Here is a 26,231-nt window from a genome sequence, read left to right as displayed (position 1 = left end):
ATTTAAAAAGTGAAATTGTGGCCAGAACTCCGCTTTAAATTACATATATTATATCAAATTAATCCATAAAGTATCAAAATAGAAAAACACACAACACAAACAAACCTTGCACCTCTCGGACTAGAATAGCTTAGCCTATAATAAGCAAAACATATTATTATGTAAATATAGCAAACACATTATAAAATAAAGCAAAAATAATAATTACTTGACATCATAAACTTATTAATGATCCCTGGGATGTTTACAGGTTGTCTAAATGAACACTGAAAGGGCATATAATGATGTAACTGTATATATTTTATTATAATTACAATTACCCAGATCTTTTGAATCAAAGAATAAATCTGAATTGTCAAAACCATTTCTATGGAGTAGTTCCTAACTGTAGTACTGTATAGAAATCATAAAGAGACTGATTATTTCAAAGTACAGCTAAGCAGCCAATGTTAAGCCCCATACACACGACCATTTTTTTGGTTGGGAAAACCAGATGTATGTATGCTTCCTCGCAGTTTTCCCCGACAGGAAAAACAACTGGGAACCTGCCAGATTTACTAATACTTTCCTAATGGAAACACTGCGAGGCAGTGCCGATGGAGCATACACACGGCCGGGATTCCCGGCCAAAGCTCTCATGGCAGTTTTCCTGCCGGGTTCTCGGCTTTCCTCTCGGTTTTCCCGATTGACTTTTTAAAAAGTCAAAACCGAGAAAACCGAGCGTGTGTACAGGGCTTAAGACCTGATTTTTGCCTAATGGCAATTTACAATCGGACCAAGGCAACTGCAAGTCAAACTGCCCTATTGACTTGAATGGCCAGGTTTGACAGGGGGTGCCGCCTGTATACTTGAAATGTCGAGTTAAATTTGACGTGATATAAACCGTTGTGGACCTGCTATATTGTAGACTTGTAGATGGGTGGCAGTAAAACCTCAGCTCAACCACCTATTTTTACCCGTGTAAAAGAGGCCCGAAGGATAAAGGTCTATTTCCATGCAATTGTATCAATCTTCTAAACCAAAACCCTTAGATTTATCCATTACTTGTGCATTGCAAAGCACAGATTCACTTTAGGGCTGGACAGTATCCAATTAATTTGGGGGTCTATTTGCTGATGATTTGGCTCACCATTGCAATGTGATGATTGATACATGAATCACAAAGGAAAGGAAAGCTCCTATTGGTTTATAGGAACTGAAGGATTTAGGGGTAATTCTGTGATTAATTAGGATTAGCAGGATTCTTTTTTAATTCTTCTGAGACAGGGACTTTTTTTGAATCTCTGTTTCCATACCAGGACAAAGCAAAAGTTCATGAAAAGTCATTCTTTATTTACTCTTTTGTACCATCTCTATTATGTCATTTATTTGTGAGTAGAACATAGCGTGGTCTGTGAACTTTTGCTATGTCTCCTGGGGGATAATATGTTTATACCTATTTTTCACAGAAAGGCATTGTGGCCTTTTGTCAAAACTGGATACGTTTGTCAAGATTAAGTTGCTTTTGCTACAACTCAGATATTAGAGTTTAGGGAATAAATTTATAGTGATTCATAGCAATTTGATGCACAGAATCATGGGAGATAGTAAATTCAATAAATACAAAGGATGGCATGATGCTATAGGTTCATAGTGCTCAAATTCTTTTATAGTTTTTACAGCTTAACACATTGAGCACAATAAAATAAACAAACATTCACCAGAAAACTATATGTTAAAATTCATATCCCTGCTCTTGTAGTTTACAACTTTTAATGCTGCTGGCTCCTGCTTTCTAAATGCTTCTTCCCTGAACTTCTAGGGTTCACATAGAGAGTTCACAGTGCATAATACAGTCTCAAGTCAGTCTCTAGATTTGGAGAAGGGAGGAACAGAGGAGGTGTGTTGCCATCCTAGACTATGAGGCCGCGTACACACGACCGGTTTTCTCGGCAGAATTCAGCAAGAAACTCGATGGGAGACGTATTCTGCCGAGAAAACCGGTCGTGTGTACACTTTTCGCCGACAAACCCGTCGAGCCAAAAAGAGAGCATGTTCTCTATTTCCTCGTTGGGCAATGGGAACATTTGGCTCCACAAGTTTTTTGACAGCCGAACAAGGAACTCGACGGGGAAAACGATGTGTTTCGCCCGTCGAGTTTCTCGGTCGTGTGTACGCGGCCTTAGGATGTGTTTCAATTGATGCACACAGTTGTAGGCAGGTGCAGTTATCTTACCTGAAACTAGATGGCTTTGTTGCCATTATGGCATTGTAAAGGAAAGATCATAAGCAGGTGTTGGCTTTCTTTTTTAGGAAAAAAAACCTCTGGTAATGATGTACTGGATGGAGATAGTGGCCCAGAGTCTCAAAAGAGATACGACGGCGCATCTCCAGATACGCCGTCGTATCTCTGCGTAGCGCCGTCGTATCTATGCGACTGATTCTTAGAATCAGTTACGCATAGATATTCATGAGATCCGACAGGCGTAAGTAAGTCTCTTACGCCGTCGGATCTAAACTGCAATTTTTTTTGTTGCCCGCTAGGTGGCGCTTCCGTCGATTTCCACGTTGAGTATGCAAATTAGCTAGATACGCAAATTCCCGAACGTACGCGCGGCAGACGCAGTAAAGTTCCGACGATTACGTTAGGCTTTTCCTGGCGTAAAGTTGCCCCTGGGTCTATGAGGCGCAGCCAATGTTAAGTATGGCCGTCGTTCCGCCTCGAAAATTTTAAAATTTACGTCGTTTGCGTAAGTCGTCCGTGAATGGGGCTGGACGTCATTTACGTTCACGTCAAAACCAATGACGTCCTTGCGACGTCATTTGAAGCAATGCACACTGGGATATTTGGGACGGCGCATGCGCAGTTCGTTCGGCGCGGGGACGCGCTTCATTTAAATGAAACACGCCCCCTACCCGCCGAATTTGAATTCCGCCAGGTGATTTACGCTGCGCTGCCGCAGCTTTACAGGCAAGTGCTTTGTGAATAAAGAATTTGCGGCAGCGTAACGTAAATGAGATACGTTACGCCCGCACAATTTTGCGCCCATCTACGTGAATCTGGGCCAGTGTCTCTATGCAAGTTAGCTGTGGGTGGGGTCCAGGTCTCTTGGGGTATGGTAACATGATACCACAGATCTGCAAAGATATAATTCTATGCTAAGCTGATCTAAAGAGCCCTCTGCAAGAATGAATTCCCAGGGAGGGCACCATCTTCAACTGGAACATAGGCAAGGATTAAAAATTAAAAAAGCTGCATAAATAAATATAAAATATAATATTTTAGTTTTGAGCAGTTGTTGACAAGTTATATCACGAGAAAGGAATGTGATAATTAAACAACAGTTTACAATATTGCTGCAATGCAGACATTTTGTGTGCAGGATGCCGGGATGGGTCCTGGACGGCAGCAATATTTCCCTGCTGTTTGGGTCGTGGTCTCTCTAGGGGGATAGTTTGAAGGCAATGTTGAGTATTCTGAGGTTCTTACCCATGCAGGATTATTGGTTCTGGGGTAATCCAACTGGACAGATTTTCAGTATTCTCTGGGTTGCCAAGTCCTTATTAGGGACCTGGAATTTCTGAGGTTCCTCCAAACCTCCAAACCCTGATCATAGGGACTTTGGTCTTGAAGGGGTTAACCTAGGAACCCCCCAAAACCCCAGGGTGTGACCAGTATAGTGGCAGTGAGCAATTCTCTTGTTTTATGTTGTACCAAAGTTATGAACTTTTTTGTGTTTTTTGCTGAAGTAAGATGTTTTATTTTCTGGATTGTTTGCAAGTTCAATAAAGACTGTCACTTTTAAAAGTGGTTGGTGGGGATCATGATCTCCCATATCACACTTGTCATACATCACAATTTACTGGGTGTCACTGTTCATTTACCACATTTGCTTGAAAAGCAACAGATGCAAAAACATGCACAAGGCAGGCGTAAAATAGCTTGTTACTGGTTTGTAATGCAGAGAGGGGTAGGGGCACAGGACACCCTAGGACAAGTAGACAAGCAGAATAGCAGACAGAATAGCAGATGGCAGTACATAAATGGGCCTTTAAGCTGTACCCAGAGTTCTGTACTTTTTTAGCAATAGCAGTCTCCAATAGCAACCACAACTCACAATAAAGAGCAGGACATAGTTGGAAGAGTCTGCCTTTGATGTTTTCCCAGTCTCTTCCACAGTTCCCATATATGGCAGCATGGCTTCTAGTACTCCATCTCAGGTCCCCATCAGTTATTGCATGCAAATATACAGGCCCTCAATTGCAGAGCTCAGAACACATGGCTAAGCTTTATGCCGCATACACACGATCGGAATTTCCGACAAGAAATGGTCGGTGTGAGCTTTTGGTCAGAAATTCTGACCGTGTGTAGGCCCCATTGGACATTTTCTGTCGGAATTTCAGACAACAAAATTTGAGAGCTGGTTCTCAAATTTTTCAACGGCAAAAGTTCATCTGTATGCAATTCCGACGCACAAAAAACCTACGCATGATAGGAATCATTGAACTTCATCTTTCTCGGCTCGTCGTAGTGTTGTACGTCACCGCGTTCTTGACGTTCGGTATTTCCGACAACATTTGTGTGACCGTGTATATGCAACACAAGTTTGAGCCACAATTCCGTCGGAAAAAAATCCACGGTTTTGTCATCGGAAAATACGATGGTGTGTACATGGCATCAGGCTTCAGACTTACCAAACAGCAGTTCCTCCCACACCTACACCAGATCCCAATCCCCTGACTTCCACAAATATTTATACTCTCCAATAGCATGCACCAGTGGCAGTTTCCTGGTCATGCATATTCACAACCTAATGTCACTGCAGCTCATCATACTAATGCCAAATGTATCAGTGACACCTACTGGCAAAAGAACTTAAAGGAAACCCAAATGACCACACAGACTACAAATTAACCAGGTTACCATAAGTGTGTGCACAGGGTGTGCCTGGGCACACCCTAATCACTCCATGTGGTGCATACAGGTGAAACTTGAAACATTTGAATATCGTGCAAAAGTTCATTTATTTCACTAATGCAAATTAAAAGTTGAAACTAATATATGAGATAGACTCATTACGCGCAAAACAAGATAGTTCAAGCCGTGATTTGTCAAAATTGTGATGATTATGGCTTACAGCTCATGAAAACCCCAAATCCACAAACTCAGAAAATTGTAATATTCCATGCAATTAATAAAACAAGGATTGTACATAGAACAATATCGGACCAGGTCCGTTTTTCTTTAGCCCAGGTAAGACGCTTCTGACGTTGTTTGTTGTTCAGGAGTGGCTTGACAAGAGGAATACAACATTTGAAGCCCATTTCCAGGATCCGTCTGTGTGTGGTGGCCCTTGATGCACTGACTCCAGCCTCAGTCCAATCCTTGTGAAAGTCCCCAACACTTTTGAATGGCCCTTTCCTGACAATCCTCTCCAGGCTGGGCTTATCCCTGCTGCTTGTGCACCTTTTTCTTCCACACTTTTCCCTTCCACATACGTTTCTATTAATCTGCTTTGATACAGCACTTTGGGAACATCCAACTTCTTTTGCAATTATCTTTTGAGGCTTTCCCTCCTTATGGAGGGTGTCAATGATGGGTTTTCTGCACAACTGTCAAGTCAGAAGTCTTTCCCATGATTGTGATTTCTACTGAACCAGACTGAGAGACCATTTAAAGGCTCAGGAACCCTTTGCAGGTGTTATGGCTTAATAAGTTGATTTGAGCCTAGAATATTTTCTGAGATTGTGGATTTGTGGTTTTCATGAACTGTAAGCCATAATCATCACAATTATGACAAATCACGGCTTGAACTATCTTGATTTGCATGTAATGAGTCTATCTCATATATTAGTTTCACCTTTTAATTTGCATTAGTGAAATAAATGAACTTTTGCACGATATTCACATTTTTCGAGCTTAACCTGTAGATCCCTGATGTTTCACAAAATAAAAATCTTTTTTTTTTTGCCTCCAAAAAAATTTAAAAAATGTTTTTAAATAATATAGTAACGGCCTTACTGACACCACCAATATTTGTCCTTATAACACCTTCCGTATAGATAAACATGCATACACATGTATTTGAGCTTTGGCACCTATGTGGGTTACCTACAACCCACCAATGCTAAATTTAACTGGCAGCCCATGTTAGGACAGGGTGCTACATTAACATGCACTGGTTTGCTTTAGTACCACTCCATTCAGCTCCCAAAAGCAAATAATATACTTAGTACATCCAGGTACAGAGGAGCATACAACTCGCTCCCTTTCTTCCCATGTGAAAGTGCTAGTGCTTGCTGATTGGTCCAGCACATGTGGATGGGTAGAGAATCCTCACCACTGTAAATGCTCAAACTAGAGTGTTATACAGGGCTTCCTTTTCTATTTTATGTTGGCTGAACGAGTAGCCAGGTACGAGTAGTAGGGAATGGATGGTAAGCATGTGCAGCAGGAAAGGACAAAAGCACAAGCTCACTTTAACATACATCTTATGAAATGGTACCCTGCTATTTTCAGTTTGGGAAGACTAATATCTTCAGGTATTAATCAAGCTTCTGTTCGTTTAACTGCCAACTTTTCGAAAACAATCTTTGTGTTATTCATCCACTTATTGTAGTACTAAGGAAGTACACATAAGCTAACACCACAGGAGTCTTCCTACACTGACAAGCATTTAACTTGTCTGTCATTTCATGTACATCTCGTACCTTACTTGGCAGAGACGGGCTGACAATTTAAGTGTTTTAGTATTCAAAGAAGCTTTCTACATTTTGTTTCAGTAATGGATATACATACGTACAGCACAATAGTATAAGTAATTGATGTCAAGGGGTCCTCACACCCAAATCTAATAATTCAGGTGGATGCTGAAGGGTTAAATCACCTTACAGCCTGTTTCAGTGACATCGGTGGGGAGATTTCTGAGCTTCTAAATTATTTTCTGTGCTCCAAGCAGTCACAAGGGGTTCACATTTTTGGGTATTTTTGAAAATGTGACAAGAGGTAGTGGCAACAACCCTATCGTAGCAGAAGGAGTGAGACTTCACAATGAATAGAACCAGGAATTATGTTGGAAAGATTTTACCTCTAGAGTCACTAAGAAATATAAAAAATATATTCTTGGCTGTGCCTGCATATGTGTTCTACAAGCTAGACTTAAATTAGTTTGTTTTTCTTTTTATTTAATTTTTTTTTTCTGTAAATTCGTAATTTGGAAAGTTCGGAATTCGTAAATTCGTAAATTTGAAAATTCGTATATTAAAAGATTCATAAATTCGTAAATTTAAAAATTCAGAATTCGTAAATTCAGAATTCAAAAAATTGAAAATAAGAAAGGAAAATCCGAAAATCAGAAAGAATGAAAATCCAAAAATACAATATACTAACTAACTAATAATAACTAACTATTAAATTACAGGTATTGAAATTTCCTTTCAAATTTGTCTGTTAGTGAATGTAACGATTATGAATTTATCTGAAGTTACGAATTATCTGAAATAAAGAATGCCGCATCTTAAAAATTTCAGCGGCAGATGTAAATGGACTTACACCTACCTACCTCCAATCTGATCCAGCAAAAACTAACGAAGAGGATATACTCCCCTTCGCTTGGTCAGATCAGTTTGGGGGGGCAGGCAGGTGTAAACAGACAGCCAGTCCATTTACATCTGACTGCCCATTGTGAAAAGCAGCTCGGCTCAGCAGGGGATCAGCAGACAGGTCCCCTGCTAAGAAACACAGATCTGGCCCATGTGAAAGGGGCCATAGGGTGCACTTCTACAGCCTGAGATGCTAATCGCCAGATCTGAATAGTGTCATGTGACGGAGGGGAGATTGTCAATTCTCTTTAAAGTGGACTAAATTGTAAAAGTCGCAGCCAAGAATAGACATCAACATATGTCTATCATTAAAGTGTTTGTAATCCTTACTTGTGAAAGACATTTTATAATTGGGAAATGTAAGTGATTCACCACTAAGCTTATTAAAGAAAAAATCCTTTACCAGTTACCACTTACCCAGGGGCTCAGTAGAGCAGGTCACGTGATTGCTGTAGCTTCTACAGCAATGCACAGACCTGCTGAAGTAACGTTGTAGCTGAGCTTTTGCATTTCCATAGCAATGGAACGCCATCCAGCCGGGCGGCATTACATCCGAGTGCAGTGGCATTGGGTGTGCGACTTGTGTACTGACTATGGAAGATACAGGCATATGGCCGTCGATGCGGGAATGACGGCCATACTTTAACATGGCAAGTCTATCTATACGCCACGAAATAGCAGCTTTAACTATACGCCGGGAAAAGCCGACTAGCGACGACGTAAGAGAATGCGACGGTCGCGCGTACGTTCGTGGATCGATGGAAAAAGCTAATTAGCATACCCGACGCGGAAAACTACGCAAACTCCACCCAGCGGGCGCCGAAGTATTGCACCTACGATCCAAAGGCGTACGAAGCCGCACGCCTGTCGGAGCGAAGCCAGAAGCCATCGTATCTTGGTTTGAGGATTCAAACTAAAGATACGACGCGGCAAATTTGAAAGTACGCCGGTGTATCAGTAGATACGCCGGCGTAATTGCTCTGAGAATCTGGCCCTTTAACTTTATTTTTTACAAAGGCCACTTCTGTGCCCATCTCTGATTTTTTTTTTTTTTTTTTTATCAAAAAGGTGTTTATTGAACATACACAGGTTCACACAAATGTTACAGCTCTCCATTGCACATACATAAGTCGAATCCTTATCAACATATAACAGACTTATAAATTCGGACACATCCCTCACTCCACCCACAGGAACCGGCACTCCCCTTGTTTCCAATATACAAGCCCTCCCACCCTCCATCAATAATACATACGACAGGCCTCACGAATCCCACATACATATACATCTACAGGCACCTCAAAAGTCTTGTCATGACAAGTTCCCCGGGGCTCAAACCCGGTGTGTCTAGCCACAGCCCCCATATCTTAAATCTCCCAGGACACCCTCTATGTTGGTAAATACACTTCTCCATTATTAATGCCTTTCCCACATGGGAAATCCAAGAGGAGTGGGTCGGCGGGGAGACCGACTTCCACCCCATTAGTATCAACTTTCTGGCTTGGAACAGCGTCCTAGAGACAGCCACCCTGGTCGCCTCCTCGGGGACCACATCTTCCAGCACCCCCAGCAGGCAGCACACAGGATCTATCAGGGCCTTGGTCTGGAACGCAGAGTTAATCGTCTCCACCACCTTTCCCCAGTATCTGTGTAGTTTTGGACAGCGCCACAGGAGGTGTATTAGGTCCCCCTCGTGCTGTTGACATCTGCAGCACAATGGGTCCGCCCGCCTACCCATCCTGTGCAACCTCACCGGTGTATAGTGTACCCTCAGCAATATGTAGAGTTGTGAAACCTTTTGTGCAACATTCAGGGAGCATGTAGTTAGGGATTGAAGGGCTTCCTCCCACTGGTCGCCCGTTATCTGGCCGAGATCCCTCCGCCAGGCAGACAAGGCCCCGCTAGGGTACGCATCCAGGTGTTTAGAAAGTAGCATCTGGTAGCATTGGGAAATAATTCCTTTGGTCTCGGAGGTCGTTCTCATCAAGTGGAACACCGGAGCGGGCGACAACGTCCACTCCACAGCATTCCCCTGAGCTGCTACCGCATGCCTAAGCTGGAGATATGAGAGCCACATGGAAGACGGAAGATCAAAGCGAGCCTGCAGCTGAGCGAACGTCAGCAGCCTGCCGCTATGGAATATTTGAGACAGCATAGTTATCCCATAAATCTTCCAACGTGATTCCTGCTGCAATTTAGCTAATTCAATGTAGGAGGAGTTATTCCATATAGGACTATGTTCAGTGAACCCCCTGACCCCCTGAAGCTGCCTGCCCTTATTCCACACCTTTTGGGACAACGTTAATGTCGGGTTTAGCTTGTTAGATTTGAGAAACATTTGCACCTCCAGGCCCAGGGGAATGGTCTCAGCTCCAGAAGCATACAGCATTAGCCGTGCCGCCGATCCCACAGGGTCCCGAGCCATGGAGCCTACCAAATGTTGGAGCTGTGCAGCCAGATAATATACCCAGGGGTTGGGGACCGCCAACCCTCCATCGTCTTTAGCACGCTGAAGCTGCTCCAGCCTAATCCTGGGAGCCCTCCCGTTCCATAGCAATTTCCTGAACAGGGTGTGGTGAATAACCACTGGGGAGTTGTGTAAGAAGTACAACGGTTGGGGCATTAAGATCATTTTTATTAAGTTTGCTTTGCCTGCCAGGGACATCTTAAGGTTGTTCCATGTGTTAATTTTGTCTCGAAATCGGGACAGCAATGGGTATATATTTAATAGGCAATATTCTGACAATTTGGGCGAAATTTGCACCCCTAAGTACTTGAAACTATTCACTACAGGTATGGGGCATGAGGCAGGGAGGGTCACCTCCCTGTCCTCATCAAGCATCATCAGGGCAGATTTGGACCAATTAATGGTCAGACCGGAAAAGCGGCCAAACCTCTGGATAACAGCCATGACCCCCGGCAGCGACAGGGTGGGGTCCCCCAAGAAAAGCAGCATGTCGTCAGCGTATAGCATTATCTTCTCATGGAGGTCACCATACCTGAAGCCCTCAACACGGTCATTCGTCCGTATCAGAGCCGCCAGAGGCTCTATAGCGATCGCAAAGAGCAGGGGGGACAGAGGACAGCCCTGCCTAGTCCCCCTGCCCAATGCAAACGCCGGCGACATCTTATTCGCCATCCTAATGGACGCCTGCGGGGATGCATACAATAGTCTGGTCCAGGCCACAAAGCGTTCTCCAAAACCGAACTTTCCCAACACTGCCCACAGGTATCTCCAGCTGACGCTGTCAAACGCCTTGTTGGCGTCCAGCGACAGCAGGGCCCTCCGCCCTCCGTTGTCCGCCTACACTTGCATGTTCAGGTATAGCCTTCGCAAATTAGTTGCTGTAGACTTTGGTGGCATGAAGCCCGCCTGGTCCTGGTGGATAATTGTGGACACTATCCCATTGACCCGCATCGCCAAAACCTTAGCTAGGATCTTTACGTCGCTAGGTAGCAACGAAATTGGCCTATAAGAGCCTGGGTCTACTGGATCCTTCCCCGGCTTCAACAACAAGATCACATTAGCCTTGTTCATGGATTCAGGGAGCACCCCCCTCTCCATCGAAGCATTCAGAGTCTTCAATAGTTCAGGGAGTAGTAGCTCCCCATACTGGGTGAACACCTCCATGGGCAACCCATCCTCGCCCGGGGCTCTACACGTAGGAAAAGAACAGGCCGCGGCCTGAAGTTCTTCCAGAGTTATAGGTGCATCTAATTGCTAACGGGCCCCTACAGACAATGATGGCAAATTAATTTGGGACATATATGTGACTAACTCCTCATCTGTGTAATCCTCCCTTGACCCATATAAATCCTCATAGAAAGTGGCCAGCTCGGATACAATAGCATCAGGGAAATTAACCAGCCTACCACTAGCCGCCCGAATAGCACCAATAGCTGGCGACTGCTGCTGAGAGCGTGCAATTCTAGCAAGCAAGCGGCCCGTCTTCTCCCCCTCCTCAAAAAATGCTAGTTTAGTGAAGAACCTTTTCCGCTCCGCCGTGGAGGATCTCAGGCGGTCCAGGGAGTCCTGGGCCGACATCCATGCCTCCCGTGCAGAATCAGACGGATCAGTCACATATGCCAATTCGAGCTGTTTTACCTGGTCACCCACCTGTTCCTGCAAGGCCGAAGAATTGTGCTTAATGATTTGTACCTCGTGAATGAACACCCCCCTAGTGAATGCTTTAAAGGTCTCCCATGTCTGAAGGCTATCCCTACTGTTGGCGTGTGATCTAAAGAATTCCCATATCTGAGAAATGACCCTGTCTGGTGATGTAAATAGTTTAAGCCAGAAAGCATTCAGCTTCCATGGAGCTCTAGGCAGGGAACTGGGGGGCTTTGCAATCAACCAGAGCGCCAATGGGGAGTGGTCCGATACCCCTCGAGGATAGTACTCCACCCCGGATATATTTCCCACTAGATTCGGGGTACCCACACAGAGGTCTATTCGGGACAAAGACCCGTGGGTCTTGGAGAAGCATGAGAACTGTTTGCCGTGGGGATTGCGGCTCCGCCAAATGTCGGTCCACCCCACCTCAAGCAGTAGCCTGCTAAGAGCCGTGCCCCGGCCCCCCCTAGGGGGAGACACCGGGGGGTGCCTATCAAGCTTGGGATCTAGATAGCAGTTAAAATCACCCATTATCAATACTGGAATGTCCGGCTTGTTGGCCAGATAGGATAGCAGTACCTGCAGCACCTCGCGAGAAAACGGTGGGGGGATATAAACAAATGCCAAAATAAGTGTCAACGTGTACAGTTTACAATAAAGAAATACGAATCTACCCGACACATCTATGAGGGAGTCTAACTCCTGATAGGCCAATGCCTTGTGTATCAATACACTCACTCCACGTGAAAACGCAGAGTAAGTGGAGTGATATGCTTTCCCCACCCAGGCATACTGTAAAAAAACCACCGTGTCCTTCTGCAAGTGACTTTCCTGCAGGCCTATGATGGCCGGGTGGAATTTCTTCAGACAAGCAGAGATCATTGTCCTTTTCAACGGATCATTTACCCCCCGAACATTCCAAGTCACTAAAGGTGTATCCGACATTGCACAAAATTAGTCAGTAAAATAGAGAGGGAGGGGAAACTCACACTTCCAGGGGCCAGTCCCGAGTATGTATGTTGATTAGTTCGTGGGTAGAGCAGGACAATCCTCAGCCGTATCTGGCCCTGCATTTCCATAGTAGGAGTAACACTTGTGCAATGGAATAGGATCAAAAGTGAAGAAGAAAAAATAGTAGCGTTAGGTGAGCCAAAAAACAAATAAAGACACCTCCTCAAATATACCCGACAAGGGCACTCATTAGAACCTAGAGGGGTGTGTGGGTGAACCCCCTCTGCGCCAACAGGGCGCCAGCATTGGAACCAGGCCACCGCATACGCCTGGCCCCATGCAAACACTGTGCATCCTTGCCTCTCACCCTTTCCCAGGGACTTGAAAAAATGTAACAAAAAACAAAAAATATGAAAGGGAAGGGGGGAGGCAGAAAAGTTTTTCGCCAAAAAACAAGGGTCAAACACTTGTAGTAGGGATTTCACTCGCCTTGAATATGGAACTGGAACTGGCCCTCAACTGGCCAAATGAACACTTCTTTGGGAAAGCTTACGCCCTCCATGCCTGGTGCGGACATCATAAGCAGTATCAACCTTCTCCCCCGTCACGGCCTTTTCTACGTAGATCCTGTTCGTTGTGATCCAGCCATCCAGCTGCATCCTGAGCGGATTCAAAAAAGTGGTTCTGGTCTCTTGCCGTTACGCGAAGTTTAGCAGGAAACAGCATAGCGTACGGGAGCTGCAGCTTTTGCAGGCGTTTCTTGACCTCAGCAAATCTCGAGCGTCGTCGCTGTACTTCTGCCGAGAAGTCCGGGTAGAAAGAGATTCTTGTGCCATTGTGCAGCACCTTGCCTTTTTCCCTCGCTAGTCGCAGTATCACCTCACGGTCCCTGTAGTTCAGGAGTCTTGCCAGCTTTGCTCTGGGTGGGTTACCAGGGGGTAGAGGGCGCGGGGGCACCCTGTGAGCTCTTTCAATGGCGTATAGGGGGAGAACGCGTCTTTACCGAACACCTCCTGCAACCAGTTCTCGACAAATATTGTAGGGTCTCTGCCCTCTATTTTCTCTGGGAGCCCCACAATACGCACATTATTGCGCCTGAGGCGATTCTCAATTTCATCCGTCTTGTCATAGGCCTGCCTGGCCTGCTGGGCCGCACCGCGCGCATCCCTAGTAATATGGGGCAGCTGATCTTCCATATCGCTCACTCTTCCCTCCACAGCCGTGGTACGCTCCCTGATCTTTTGTATATCTTGACGGAGGAGAGACACCTTTTCTTCCAGCCCTCCAAAACGGTCTTTCAAAGCATTTACAGAGGCAGTACACTTGTGGACAGCATACAGTATTTCACTTAGGGTGGGCTGGGGGCTGTCTTCTGACTGTGTTCCTTGCAGAGCTAGCATGGGATCAGGGACTGACTCCATCGGCTCACAGTCATCCATCCCTCCTACAGTGTCATTCTCAGGCAGCTCCACTTGTGCTGAGCGCTGCTGGTTCCCAGCCTGTGTGGGGTCACTAGGGCCTGCAAGCTTCTGGGTGTAATAAAGCATGTCTCTAGCCTGTTCTTTTGCTTTAGGGGGCTTGGTGGACTTACCCCCCTGCTCCGTTTTCTTATCCTGGCCTCGTGGTGTTTTCTGAGGCTGGAGCATCCAGGCGCCATCTTGCGATTCCTGGGAGGCAGAGACCGCGGCGTCTCCGCGGTTTCCTCTGGTCATCATGCCGGGATTCTTGGTTCCCTTAGTTCCTGAGGCACCCCGGGTACGGTCCGCACCGTTTAGCTGCGATTTCGGGCGTTCAATGCGGCGAGGGAAGGATCGAATCCAGGATCAGCGGCGGGAGCTCCGTGCAGCACGTCTGCTCACATGCCTCGTCAGGCCACGCCCCCATCTCTGATTTTGATTACTATTGTTACTGGCCCTGTTACTGTCCTAACTGTCCTAACTGACCACAAAAACAGTCTCAATGAACAGTTGTGGGTAACGTTGTGGGTAACAGCCCTCTGGACATCAGAGATGCCTGTAGGTGGAAGTTTAATCTTCAGACATTTAAATAAGAGTAAAGAAAGATTAAGAAGAGCGTATAAAATAAAAACTAGAAAACTAGACACCTTTGCTTTTTGCAAAGCTAAACTTTTAGTTCAGAAACAAAAAAAGATTTTTTGTAATGAGCCATTTCTTCTTTCCACAGTTATACAGTCAGAGGGCATAGACCTTTGTATCACATATGCTGTGGCTTGCTGTCCTATTGGGTGTTTGGTATAGGAGACCTATAATTAGAGGAAACATATCTCTCTGTGCTCCAAGTATGTGTCAAAGTTGATTTCATTTCTTCCTCTAAGCAAGTAAAATTAATTGGCGGAAGTGGGGAAAAGTTAACAGCGAGAGGAGCTCAAATAAAGAAATGGTAATTGAGCTCTGTGGCAGAAAAGTTTATAAAACAGATTAAGGGAATTAATTTACTACTAGCATAATATTATGGACTGTGTTTGAATTGCTGTGGGATGGATCAAAGTGCGATTGCTGGTGCATTGAGTTTGCAGGCGCTAAAGACAGAACTTCACTTCAGATGACAAATAATTTTTGTTGGTTTTCTCTGAATAACAAAATAAATACCATTCTTGCCACGTTTTTAGGCAGGCACCAAGGACAGGCATTGGACCTGGTGTTGGGCAGATACTACCAGATAGTAAGGTACTAGTAGTAGAAATAATAGGTACAGACAGGCAGGAGGTCAGCATTACCTTCACTATAAGGGCTCATGCGTATGGGCTCATTTAAAGTGATTGTAATGTTGTTATTATTATTATTATTTATTTTTAATAATAAACATGTCATACTTACCTGCTATGTGCAATGCTCATGTGCTCTGGGCTACTCCTTTTATCTGTTTGCCACAATAGAAAGCCACTTCCTATGGTGGTACACGTGCGGACTCAATCCCGAGCTGTGCTGTGTGTGTCTATTGAAACACATGCTAAACATGCCCCCCATGCTAAAGCTTGTTAAAGCTACATAGTCATTGACAAACTTTAAAATGACTTTGCTAATTTTATAAAGCTCAATATCATATCCGTGCATGCAAAGAGAGGCTTTAATACTTACCCTTACTGCTACCCTCGCTGATAATTATCTGTTTCGTCATGAAACAACTTCAGTCTCCAGCACAGTTATGGAAGTCTTTGGATGCCTGCACACTATGGTTCCTTCCTGTGGCCATTTCAAAATTAATGTGTCATTTAATAACATAAAGGCCAGAGAAAGGAACCACATCCTACAGCGAGGGACCAGACATCTATGTTCCCACTTCCCAGGTGTATTGGATGCTTAAACTAAGGATTTCCACCTGGTGTTACTCGTGAAGATAGCAGAGATCAGCAGCACAGGGGGCAGACTCCCTTAACAACTGTTTTATTTTTTTAATATGTTTTCCATGTTATTTTCAATACAACTTAGACTGAAGGGGACATAATATTTCATGCATTAACAATTCATCTCCATAGGCTCTTTTAAAGTTGATGTAAACCCTGAGGGGCAGATCCTCATAGAATTGCATGGGCGCAGCGTATGGGAGATACGCTACGCCGCTGTAACTTACTTTTTGAAGCTTTGAATCCACAAAGAATTTGCGCCGTAAGTTACGACGGCATAGTCTATCTCTCGCGGCGTAATGGCGCGCAATTCAAATGCGGCGAGTAGGGGGCGTGTTTCATTTAAATGAAGCGCGTCCCCGCGCCGAATGAACTGCGCATGCGCCGTCCCTAAATTTCCCGCCGTGCATTGCACTAAATGACGTTGCAAGGACGTCATTGTTTTGACGTGGACGTAAATTACGTCCAGCCCGATTCACGGACGACTTACGTAAACGAAATAACATTTTTAAAATTAGACGTGGGAACGACGGCCATACTTAACATTGCGTACGCCACCAGATTGCAGCTTTAACTATACGCCGAAAAAAGCCGACTAGAGACGACGTAAAAGAATGCGACGGCCGCTTGTACGTTCGTGGATCGTCGTAAATAGCTAATTTGCATACTCAACGCGGAAAACTACGGGAACGCCACCCAGCGGATGCCGAAGAATTGCATCTAAGATCCGAAGGCGTGCGAAGACGTACGCCTGTCAGGTCTAACCCAGATGCTGTCGTATCTTGTTTTGAGGATTCAAAACAAAGATACGACGCAGGAAATTTGAAAGTACCCCAGGGTATCAGTAGATACGCCGGCGTACTCTCTTTGTGGATCTGCCCCTAACTGTATAATATTTAGTCTGCCAGAGTACAGTGTGTCTGGTACAACCCTTGCAATAAAGGACCTTGAATCCCCATGCTTACGATGCCCTGTGGTCTTCCCTTCTATGGTACAACAACTTCAAAATAAAACAGATTCAGCTCCATGGCAGTTTTGTCTCCCTGCAGCTCAATCAGAAAAGTTCCAAACCCAAAGATTGAGTCATCAGAAAGCGGCACAATAAATCGTGTGCAGGGCTGATTACAAAGATAAATATACAGTACATGCTAATGTACGTTCATCTGAAGTTATTTGTTTAAGTTAAGCTGATGCTATGGACACTATGTGCTTTTAAGGACTTTGTCCCATCTTTGGGAACCAAAGCATTTTAGTGGGGGGAGTATGTTGTCAGGTGCTGGGCTACAGCAATATTGACCTTGACTTTTATTCTTTTCTTCCTCTATTGAGATACTAATATTATGCTGCACCATTCTCCTCCAGCCAGCAGGGGGAGAGCTAAAGCCAAGCAAACGCATAGACTGTTATGCAGAGTGCTAAGAATCCTGGGATGTGTAGTTTGAAAAGGCATATCATTGAAAAATAGGAGGAGTGGAGCACTGATTTATTTTTAAATTTGCCCGGAAAAGTTCCTCTTAGCACTGAGGGAGCTAGAAAGAAAATATACCCCTGTCTAAATATTCTCCTGCCAGCAGGAGACCATAGCAGTGGAAGTCAGAGGCTGAGACTGCACTGCTGCTGTAGAGAGACTGAAACATCCAATCACTCTCTGCTACCCACAGCTAATATCTGGCTTTTGGGGAGAGATCAAGGGGTGCCCTTTTACACCACAGCATCCCAGGGACTGGTGAGAGGGCAATTTGCTGATATGGCTAGCTGGGACTGAGCCACTGAGAGCAGGAAACCAGGTGTACCCATTCTATACCGCACCCATACTGCACCCTATAGTGTAATTGTTCTAAACCTAGATTGCACCTATACCACCTCTATACAGCATTATATTGAACCTTTACCTGTACCTTGCACCTGTGCTGAGTATACCATACCTATACTCTACCTATACTGCATGCAGGTTAACTGGGACTGTCATTAAGTGCATCAACGCTCTTAAAGGACCCCAACAATAGCTGGCAATTATTCTGCAAGACCCCTTTGTTCCCCTGCCCCCTCCGCTACCATCCTCACACACATAGATTAAACTTTACTACTGCTCACTGTTGCACTTGAGCTGGCCTTGCTACTGTTTATGTTGAGCTGGACGCCAAATGTCATCTTTACTGTTAAACTAAACACTTTGTATGCTAGATAGTGTTATTATCATTGTTAATCCATTTTATGCCTGCCTAGTTACCAACCATATTGGGGGACAATATATATAGTTTGCCTTTACTACCTGGTTTGGTGTCTATATTCTTTGATATAGCGCTACTGCTGGGTACTAAGTGTTACTTTCAGTGATTACCTACTTACAAATAACAAAAGGGATACATACAAATTCATATCAATCGTTGGTGTTATTGGAAAAGAGTGGGCAGTTTTATCATCTTGAAAGAAATGTGGAAGTGAGAAATACGATCCCTGCCAAGCAGTTGACATTGTCGACTGGATAGCTTGTTCGTCAACTTATCTGCAGCAGGGTGATGAATGAAACAATTTATTTTTGACTATTTCCCACATATGCCTTTATTGCTGCCTTCAGATCAGTACACCAACAACAAACACTGTTTGTTATTCATAGCCTTTATCACAAAAAAGATAAAGAAAAAACCCACAAAAATCATACTAATATGGCTGTAGGACATTTTCCTGCTTAGAACAATGGCAATTTTTTATGAATTTCACAAGTTTAACCCCTTAATGCCTAAGGGTATAACAAATCATAATGCCTAAGCACAATTTTGCAACTTTGACATGTGTTGGTAAAACCGTACATATCATCACAACTGCTTTGTGCATCCAGGTGGTAAATGGCAATAGATAGCTCCTGATTTTTTTTTTATCAAAGAATAACTGGCCCAAAATCGTAAAAAAATATATATATTGTTTTTATTATGCATTAATTTAGCAGTATATTTCTTGTTACTACCATAACCTACCACCAAAGAACCACCCAAACTAAATTCTTCTGCTCCTGACAATTGCAGCAATACCACATGTGTGTATGTTAGTTGTTTGCACTTTGTGGACAGCCTTCCCAGCAGAGTTGAACCTGTTATAGCTGCAAAGAGTGGGCCGACTCAATATTGAACCCTACGGACTAAGACTGAGATGCCATTAACCGCTTAAGGACCGCCGCACGCCTATTTACCTTCGGCAGAATGGCACGGACAGGCATATGGGCGTACAGGTACGTCCCCTTTAAGAAGCCGCTGTGTGGTCGCGCGCGCGCTGCCGGCGGCATGCTCGCGACCCAGCCGCAGGCTCCGTTAGCCCGACAGTGGGTCCCGCGGACTCGATCGCCGCGGGGATACCCGCGATCGTTTCACGGAGAGATAGAGCGGGGAGATGCTAATGTAAACAAGCATCTCTCCGCTCTGCCTAGTGACAATGACACTGATCTCCGCTCCGTGTAATCGGAGCGAAGATCAGTGTCATGTCACACACAGCCCATCCCCCCTACAGTAAGAATCACTCACCAGGTCACACTTAACCCCTACAGCGCCACCTAGTGGTTAACACCTTCACTGCCAGTGTCATTTTTACAGTAATCCGTGCATTCTTATAGCACTGGTCGCTGTAAAAATGACAATGGTCCCAAAATGGTGTCAAAAGTGTCCCATGTGTCCGCCATAATGTCGCAGACACGAAAAAAATCGCTGATCACTGCCATTACTAGTAAAACTATTATTTTTTAAATAAAAATGTCATAAAACTATCTCCTATTTTGTAGACGCTATAACCTTTGCGCAAACCAATCAATAAACGCTTATTGCGAATTTTTACCAAAAATATGTAGAAGAATACGTATCGCCCTAAACTGAGGGAAAAATAAAGTTTTTTGGGGATATTTATTATAGCAAAAAGTAAAAAAATATTGAATTTTTTCCAAAATTGTCGCTCTATTTTTGTTTATAGCGCAAAAAATAAAAACCGCAGAGGTGATCAAATACCACCGAAAGAAAGCTCTATTTGTGGGGAAAAATAGGACGTCAATTTTGTTTGGGAGCTACGTCGCACGACTGCGCAATTGTCAGTCAAATCGACGCAGTGCCGAATCGCAAAAAGTGGCCTGGTCTTTGACCAGCGAAATGGTCCGGGGCTGAAAGTGGTTAAAGTGCAGGTGCGTGTAAAGGCAGGTGTCCCAATACTTTTGACAATATAGTGTATGTTGCTATATCTTTAGCAATGTGGGTGTTGCCTGAGGTAATGACACCCACATTACTGAACCATGGCAATGCATAAACAATAAAAAAAACACGCTAGATCTCACACAGCACATGCACTGTACTGGATCTAGTAAAGACCTCATCAATGAGCTGGCACATAGAACATGGAAGAAGAAGCTATCATTATTAAATGGCCCCCCTTATTGCGCAAATATAAAATAATTATATAGGTATAAAGCAAGCCACAGATTATACAATTTTCTTTCCTTCCACCACAGGTGGAAGAAAGTTGATGGGGGAATCCTTTCTGCAGCACTATTGTGTTCTGCTGGTGGGAAGTCTTCCCTGCTGGCAGAACACAATGATCAGGTGTCTTTACACGGTTTAAAATTCCACTTTAAAAACAACAGGGGCTAATTTTATAAGGCTTCTGGGCTGGAAACTAGATGGGTAGAATGTTGAATAAAAATTCTCAGGAAAAAACATTCTCAAGAAAGGTTGTTTGTTTTTTCTAATCATTAGTGGGTCAATCCATGTTTGTTTTTTTCTGCAATGACAAGAAATTTCGAAGGACCTAAACTAACAGATTCAACCTATGACTTTGATGCCACGTACACACGATCATGAATGTACCATCATCCAGGAGTTTATAGAGAATAGGACTGGAGCAGTGGCGGCTGGTGCTCAAAATTTTTGGGGGGGCGCAAACGAAAAAAAAAAAATGCAGCCTCACTGTGCCCATCAAATGCAGCCACTGTGCCATCAATTGTCACCACTGTGCCATGCCATCAAACGCAGCCACTGTGCCATTAATTGTCACCACTGTGCCATGCCATCAAACGCAGCTACTGTGCCATCAATTCGCACCACTGTGCCATGCCATCAAACGCAGCCACTGTGCCATCAATTGTCACCACTATGCCATGCCATCAAACGCAGCCACTGTGCCATTAATTGTCACCACTGTGCCATGCCATCAAACGCAGCCACTGTGCCATCAATTGTCACCACTGTGCCATGCCATCAAACGCAGCCACTGTGCCATCAATTCGCACCACTGTGCCATGCCATTAAACGCAGCCACTGTGCCATGCCATCAAACGCAGCCACTGTGCCATCAATTGTCACCACTGTGCTATGCCATCAAAACGCAGCCATTGTGCCATGCCATCAAACACAACCACTGTGCCATCAATTGTCACCACTGTGCCCTTTAATTGTTACCACTGTGCCCTTTAATTGTCACCGCTGTGCCCTTTATTTGTCGCCGCTGTGCCCTTTAATTGCCCCCACTGTGCCTATTGTCGTCGCCGCTGTGCCCTGTAAAGTGAACCCCCCCCCCCGCATCTGTGTTTTAGTGCTAGTGTCTCTGGATTCAATCCAGCAGAAGGAGCTATTGAGTGTCCTGTCCCAGTGGACATATGGCAATGCAGCTGATTCTGTAAGTCAACATGTCAAAATTTTAATGCAAAAGGTAAGAATAAAATAACCTCCAAGCAGGGTTTACGCAGAAGGCATGCTACAGTAGTAGTACAGAATATGTTTTCCCATTAATCTGTATTGAGTCATTCTTTAATCTTCACCTGAAATGGCTCCTTTTTCTGTTCACTGTATATGCAATGTTTATACATGTGAATAGAGCAATAAAATGCAGTGTACCTTTTTACCTTTCTTATACGTGACCTGCAAATCGCTCAGGTTGCTGTTGTTAACTAAAATAGACACAGAGGAGTTAAAATAATTGAAGTTTCTGTGCATGAAGACAAAGCTTTCTATTTACTGTACTATTAGTAAGTTCCTTTAAACTGATGCCTTGTGGTCAATGGTAACTAAGCTACCACTACCAGCATGATTTTATATCACACATTGACTATGGAAACAACAATCAAAGTCATATATAAAGCAAGATGAATTGTCAAATATGAAATTGTTCCTGCCAGCTAGACGCAACTTGCAATAGTGAAGATGGCATTTACAGTATTTTATCTCACTTACCTTTACTGGTGTCAGCCATCCACGTCCCTCGATGTCTTCTACCGCCCTCGATGACTGACAGGCGTCTCAGCCAATCAGGTTACCGGTAGCCAGATACGGCCAACCTGATTGGCTGAGACGCCTGTCAGTCTTATACAAGGAGCGCATCCCTAGTGTGTTCCTTGTATAAGCTTCCGGGACCCGAGGGCCGTTGGCTCTGATAGGCACTTCCGTACAGCCAACCAGCTGCCGTTATTCAGATGGCCGGACATGAGCGCCGACCATCTGAATAGAACAGAGGCAGCGGCGATAATAACATAGATTTGTGCAATGAATGAATCTATGTTATTAGGCTCAGTGGCGTCGAGAGCCAGAGGGGGACGAACTGCCACTGGACTGGAGGATAGAATGGTAGCGGCTGCTAGTACCGCATATGCATCAATGACTATCACCCAGAAAATATTTTTTTTTATATATATATATATGGACTTTCTCTGTACTGATGACAACAGATAGATACAGTAAAAAATTCAATTATTGTACATAAAATAATAAAAAGTTTTAAAAACAAAACCATATGAATCAACCACACACTGATTACAGCAGTATATCATTAACGGAGAACCGTATAGTATCTGTTGATGTGAGGAAGGATCAGAGGAAACCTCTACCGGTTTCGCAGAAAGACCGCTTCTTCAGGAGGTAATCTGTATAATGAATAACATTATATCATAACTAGCAAAAATGGAGTAAACATAGTAACAAAACAACATAAATAAATTGCAGGAGATCAACTGTGCAAATTAGTATAGGTCTGCTTACCACTAGAGGGCCGAAGACCACCATGGGGCTCGCTGAAAAATCCCCCCACGGCGAACGCGGGAGAAAGAAAGTTCGTTCTCTGGTAGAATAATAATAATGGTATTTTTTTATTATAGAAAAAGAACAATAATTTATGTTACTTTATAGAAAACCGGACACCGCGTGCGTGAAAAGGGTGGGTGGAGACAATCAGGTAGGGGGAATGGGGGGAGGGGGGGGTGAAGAAGGAGGGGGTGGTGAGGAGGGGGAGGAAAAAGGGGGGGTTGGTGTGGGGGAGGGATAAGGGATAGGGGGGAAAGGGGGAGGGGAGAGGAGAGGAGGAGGAGGGGAGGGGGGAAAAAAGGAAAGAAGGAGGGGGGAAGGGTAGGGAAGGTTTTGAAGGGGAAAAAAGGGCAGGGGGTGGGGGGGGGCCAGGAGAGATGAAAAGAGGGGGAAGGAGGGGGGAGAAAGGGAGAGTGTCTGTGCCAACAGGTGCAGCAGCGGGACTTGGGAGCGAGCCAGCATGAGTACCCCCAGGGAAAGCGACTTTCCCCGGGGGAACCTGATGAAGAGGAGGGGCTTGGAGCACCGGTGGGGCTCCCTAGTAGAAGAGGATAGTGGTTTCTCTGTGTAAAACGTTTGCACAGAGCAGGCAAGTATAGGCATGTTTGTTATTTTTATGAAAAAAAAAAAACTTTTAAAGCATGCACTAGTGACATCACCAGCTGAAAAGACACTAATAGGTAGATTCACAAAGAGTTAGGCCGGCTTATCAGTAGATAAGCCGATCTAACTCTGAATCTACGCCGGCGTTTGTTTAAGTGTATGCTCAAACAGAGATACACTTAAACAAAGCTAAGATAGGCCGGCTTGCGCCGTTCTATCTTAGCTTGCAATTTTTTGGATGGCCGCTAGGTGGCGCTTCCATTGCGGCCGGCGTAGATTATTAAATGAGGGGATACGCCGATTCACAAACGTACGCCAGGCCTACGCCGTCGAATTACGTCGTTTCCATAAGGCCTTAGGCGGCCTAAAGTTAGAGCTATGCTCTAGTGGACTAGTAATGTTAAAGTATGGCCGCCGTTCCGGCCGCGAGGCTCGAAATGTTTGCGTTGTTTGCGTAAGTCATCCGCGAATCGGGAGTTACGTCGTTTACGTCCGCGTCAAAATCAATAGGCCCGTACGGCGTACTTAGCCGCAATGCGCACTGGGAAATGTAGTCGCCCGGAGCTTGCGCAGTGTCAAAAAACGTCAAAAAACGTGAGGTCAAGCCTCATTTCCATACAACACGCCCCCCTCCAAGTCATTTGAATTAGGCGCCCTTACGCCCGCTCGTTTGAGGCTACGCCGCCGTAGATTAGCAGGTAAGTGGTTTGAAAATCACTACTAGCCTAACTAATTTACGGCGGTGTAGCCTAAACTGGCTAAGCTAGGCCGTCCTAAAGTTACACCAATGTACGTGAATCTACCTAATAAATATCTCCTAAATGGTGCACGTTTAGGAGATATTCCTTCTACTTACAGGTAATCTTTATTATAACCTTGGTTTACTACAGCTTTACTAGAACATATACAAAGTGAGCACTGTCATCCTAGGTGAAATCAAAGGAAGGGAAAAAAACACCCCAAAAGGGAAAATGAATGCAACCAGAACATCTAAAGACTAACAAGCTACAATCTATTATATTTTTGCTCTTGTGTTTTCAAACTGAGCATTTGATGAAGCATAATCAAAGGTTAGACTCCATAAAAAAACTATTAGGTAGATTCAGAAAGAGTTAGGCCGGCTTATCAGTAGATAAGCCGACCTAACTCAGAATCTACGCCGACTTATGTTTAAGTGTATTCTCAAACAGAGATACGCTTAAACATATCTAAGATACGACGGCTTGCGCCGTCCTATCTTAGGTTGCAATATTGAGGCTGGCCGCTAAGTGGCGCTTCCATTGCGGTCGGCGTAGAATATGTAAATTAGTAGATACGCCGATTCACGAACGTACGCCTGGCCGCCGCAGTACATTTACGTCATTTCCGTAAGGCAATATCAGGCCTAAAGTTATTCCATCTAATAGATGGAATAGTAATGTTAAAGTATGGCCGCCGTTCCCGCTTCGAAATTCGAAATTTTATACGTCGTTTGCGTAAGTCGTCCGTGAATAGGGATTTACGTAGTTTACGTCCACGTCGAAATCAATAGGCCCGTGCGGCGTACTTAGCCGCAATGCACACTGGGAAATGTAGGCGCCCGGCGCATGCGCATTTGAAAAAAAACGTCAAAAACGTAAGGTCAAGCCCCATTAACATAAAACACGCCCCCTTACACACCTTTGAATTAGGCACCCTTACGCCCGCCCGCTTTAGGCTACGCTGCCGTAACTTAGCAGGCAAGTACTTTGAGAATCAAGTACTTGCCTCGCTAACTTACGGCGGTGTAGCCTAAACACGCTAAGCTACGCCGCCGCAAGTTTACACCAATCTCTCTGAATCTACCTAATTGTGTCAAATCGATCAGCAGATACGGAGCAGTAGAAAGGAATTTCCTATAAAAGCTAAGCTTTCTATTTAAGTCTGTGGGAGGTGAATCTTGGATATTATGTGGCCTTTTTAAAGGCTAATTTGGCGTTTTTTGTTAAAATGGGTTTTAGTAGCTGTGCACTGCCATGGGGGACATGTACCAAAGCAAAGATATTTTTTTTTAAATACTGTTCAGCGGGGAGAAGGTCTTTCATGTGATTTAAAAGGCATGATTGAAAAAGCACAAATCCTTTGAATAAGATGCTTTCGGGATGCCTTAAAGCTACATGTCAGGTTTAATAAAATTATAAAATAAATTGTAATGGAATTACATAAAATATGTAAAATAAAAAATATCCCCTGACATCAATCATCAATCCATTGACAATCATGATGACTCACCACCCATCATCACTTCCCTGCTGCCCCACCGGCTCTAAATGACAGATCCCGGCTGCTGGAATGTAAACAGACAACTGTGGATTCTGGGTCAAATAAGGTCAATGACATCACTCAGGATCCCCACTGCTTTCTTTGCAGCACCAGGAAAACATGGTTGGTGGATTGGTACATCCTGGACAACAGGATGAACAACATTCATTTTGGATACATTTTGTAATGTAAACATCTGAGACTGGCAACAAACTTTCACCAATTCCCCTTGATCTGTTTCAAATGACACTTTATGCATTGACATACTTCCTTGGGCTCAGTCTCTCTGTAAAGA

At 44.4% G+C, this 26,231-nt stretch overlaps 1 protein-coding gene across 1 annotated transcript in view; it reads left to right on the top strand.

Annotated features, from left to right (window-relative positions):
• SLC2A9 (solute carrier family 2 member 9) overlaps positions 1–26,231 on the top strand; it is a 469,231-nt gene that overhangs the window by 192,153 nt on the left and 250,847 nt on the right. The gene's annotated exons all lie outside the window — the stretch shown is intronic.

This window comes from Rana temporaria, chromosome 1 (assembly GCF_905171775.1).
Source record: "Rana temporaria chromosome 1, aRanTem1.1, whole genome shotgun sequence".
NCBI classification, from domain to species: Eukaryota; Metazoa; Chordata; class Amphibia; order Anura; family Ranidae; genus Rana; species Rana temporaria.
Note: the sequence above shows the minus strand (reverse complement) of the source record. Positions and strands in the feature narration are given on the sequence as shown.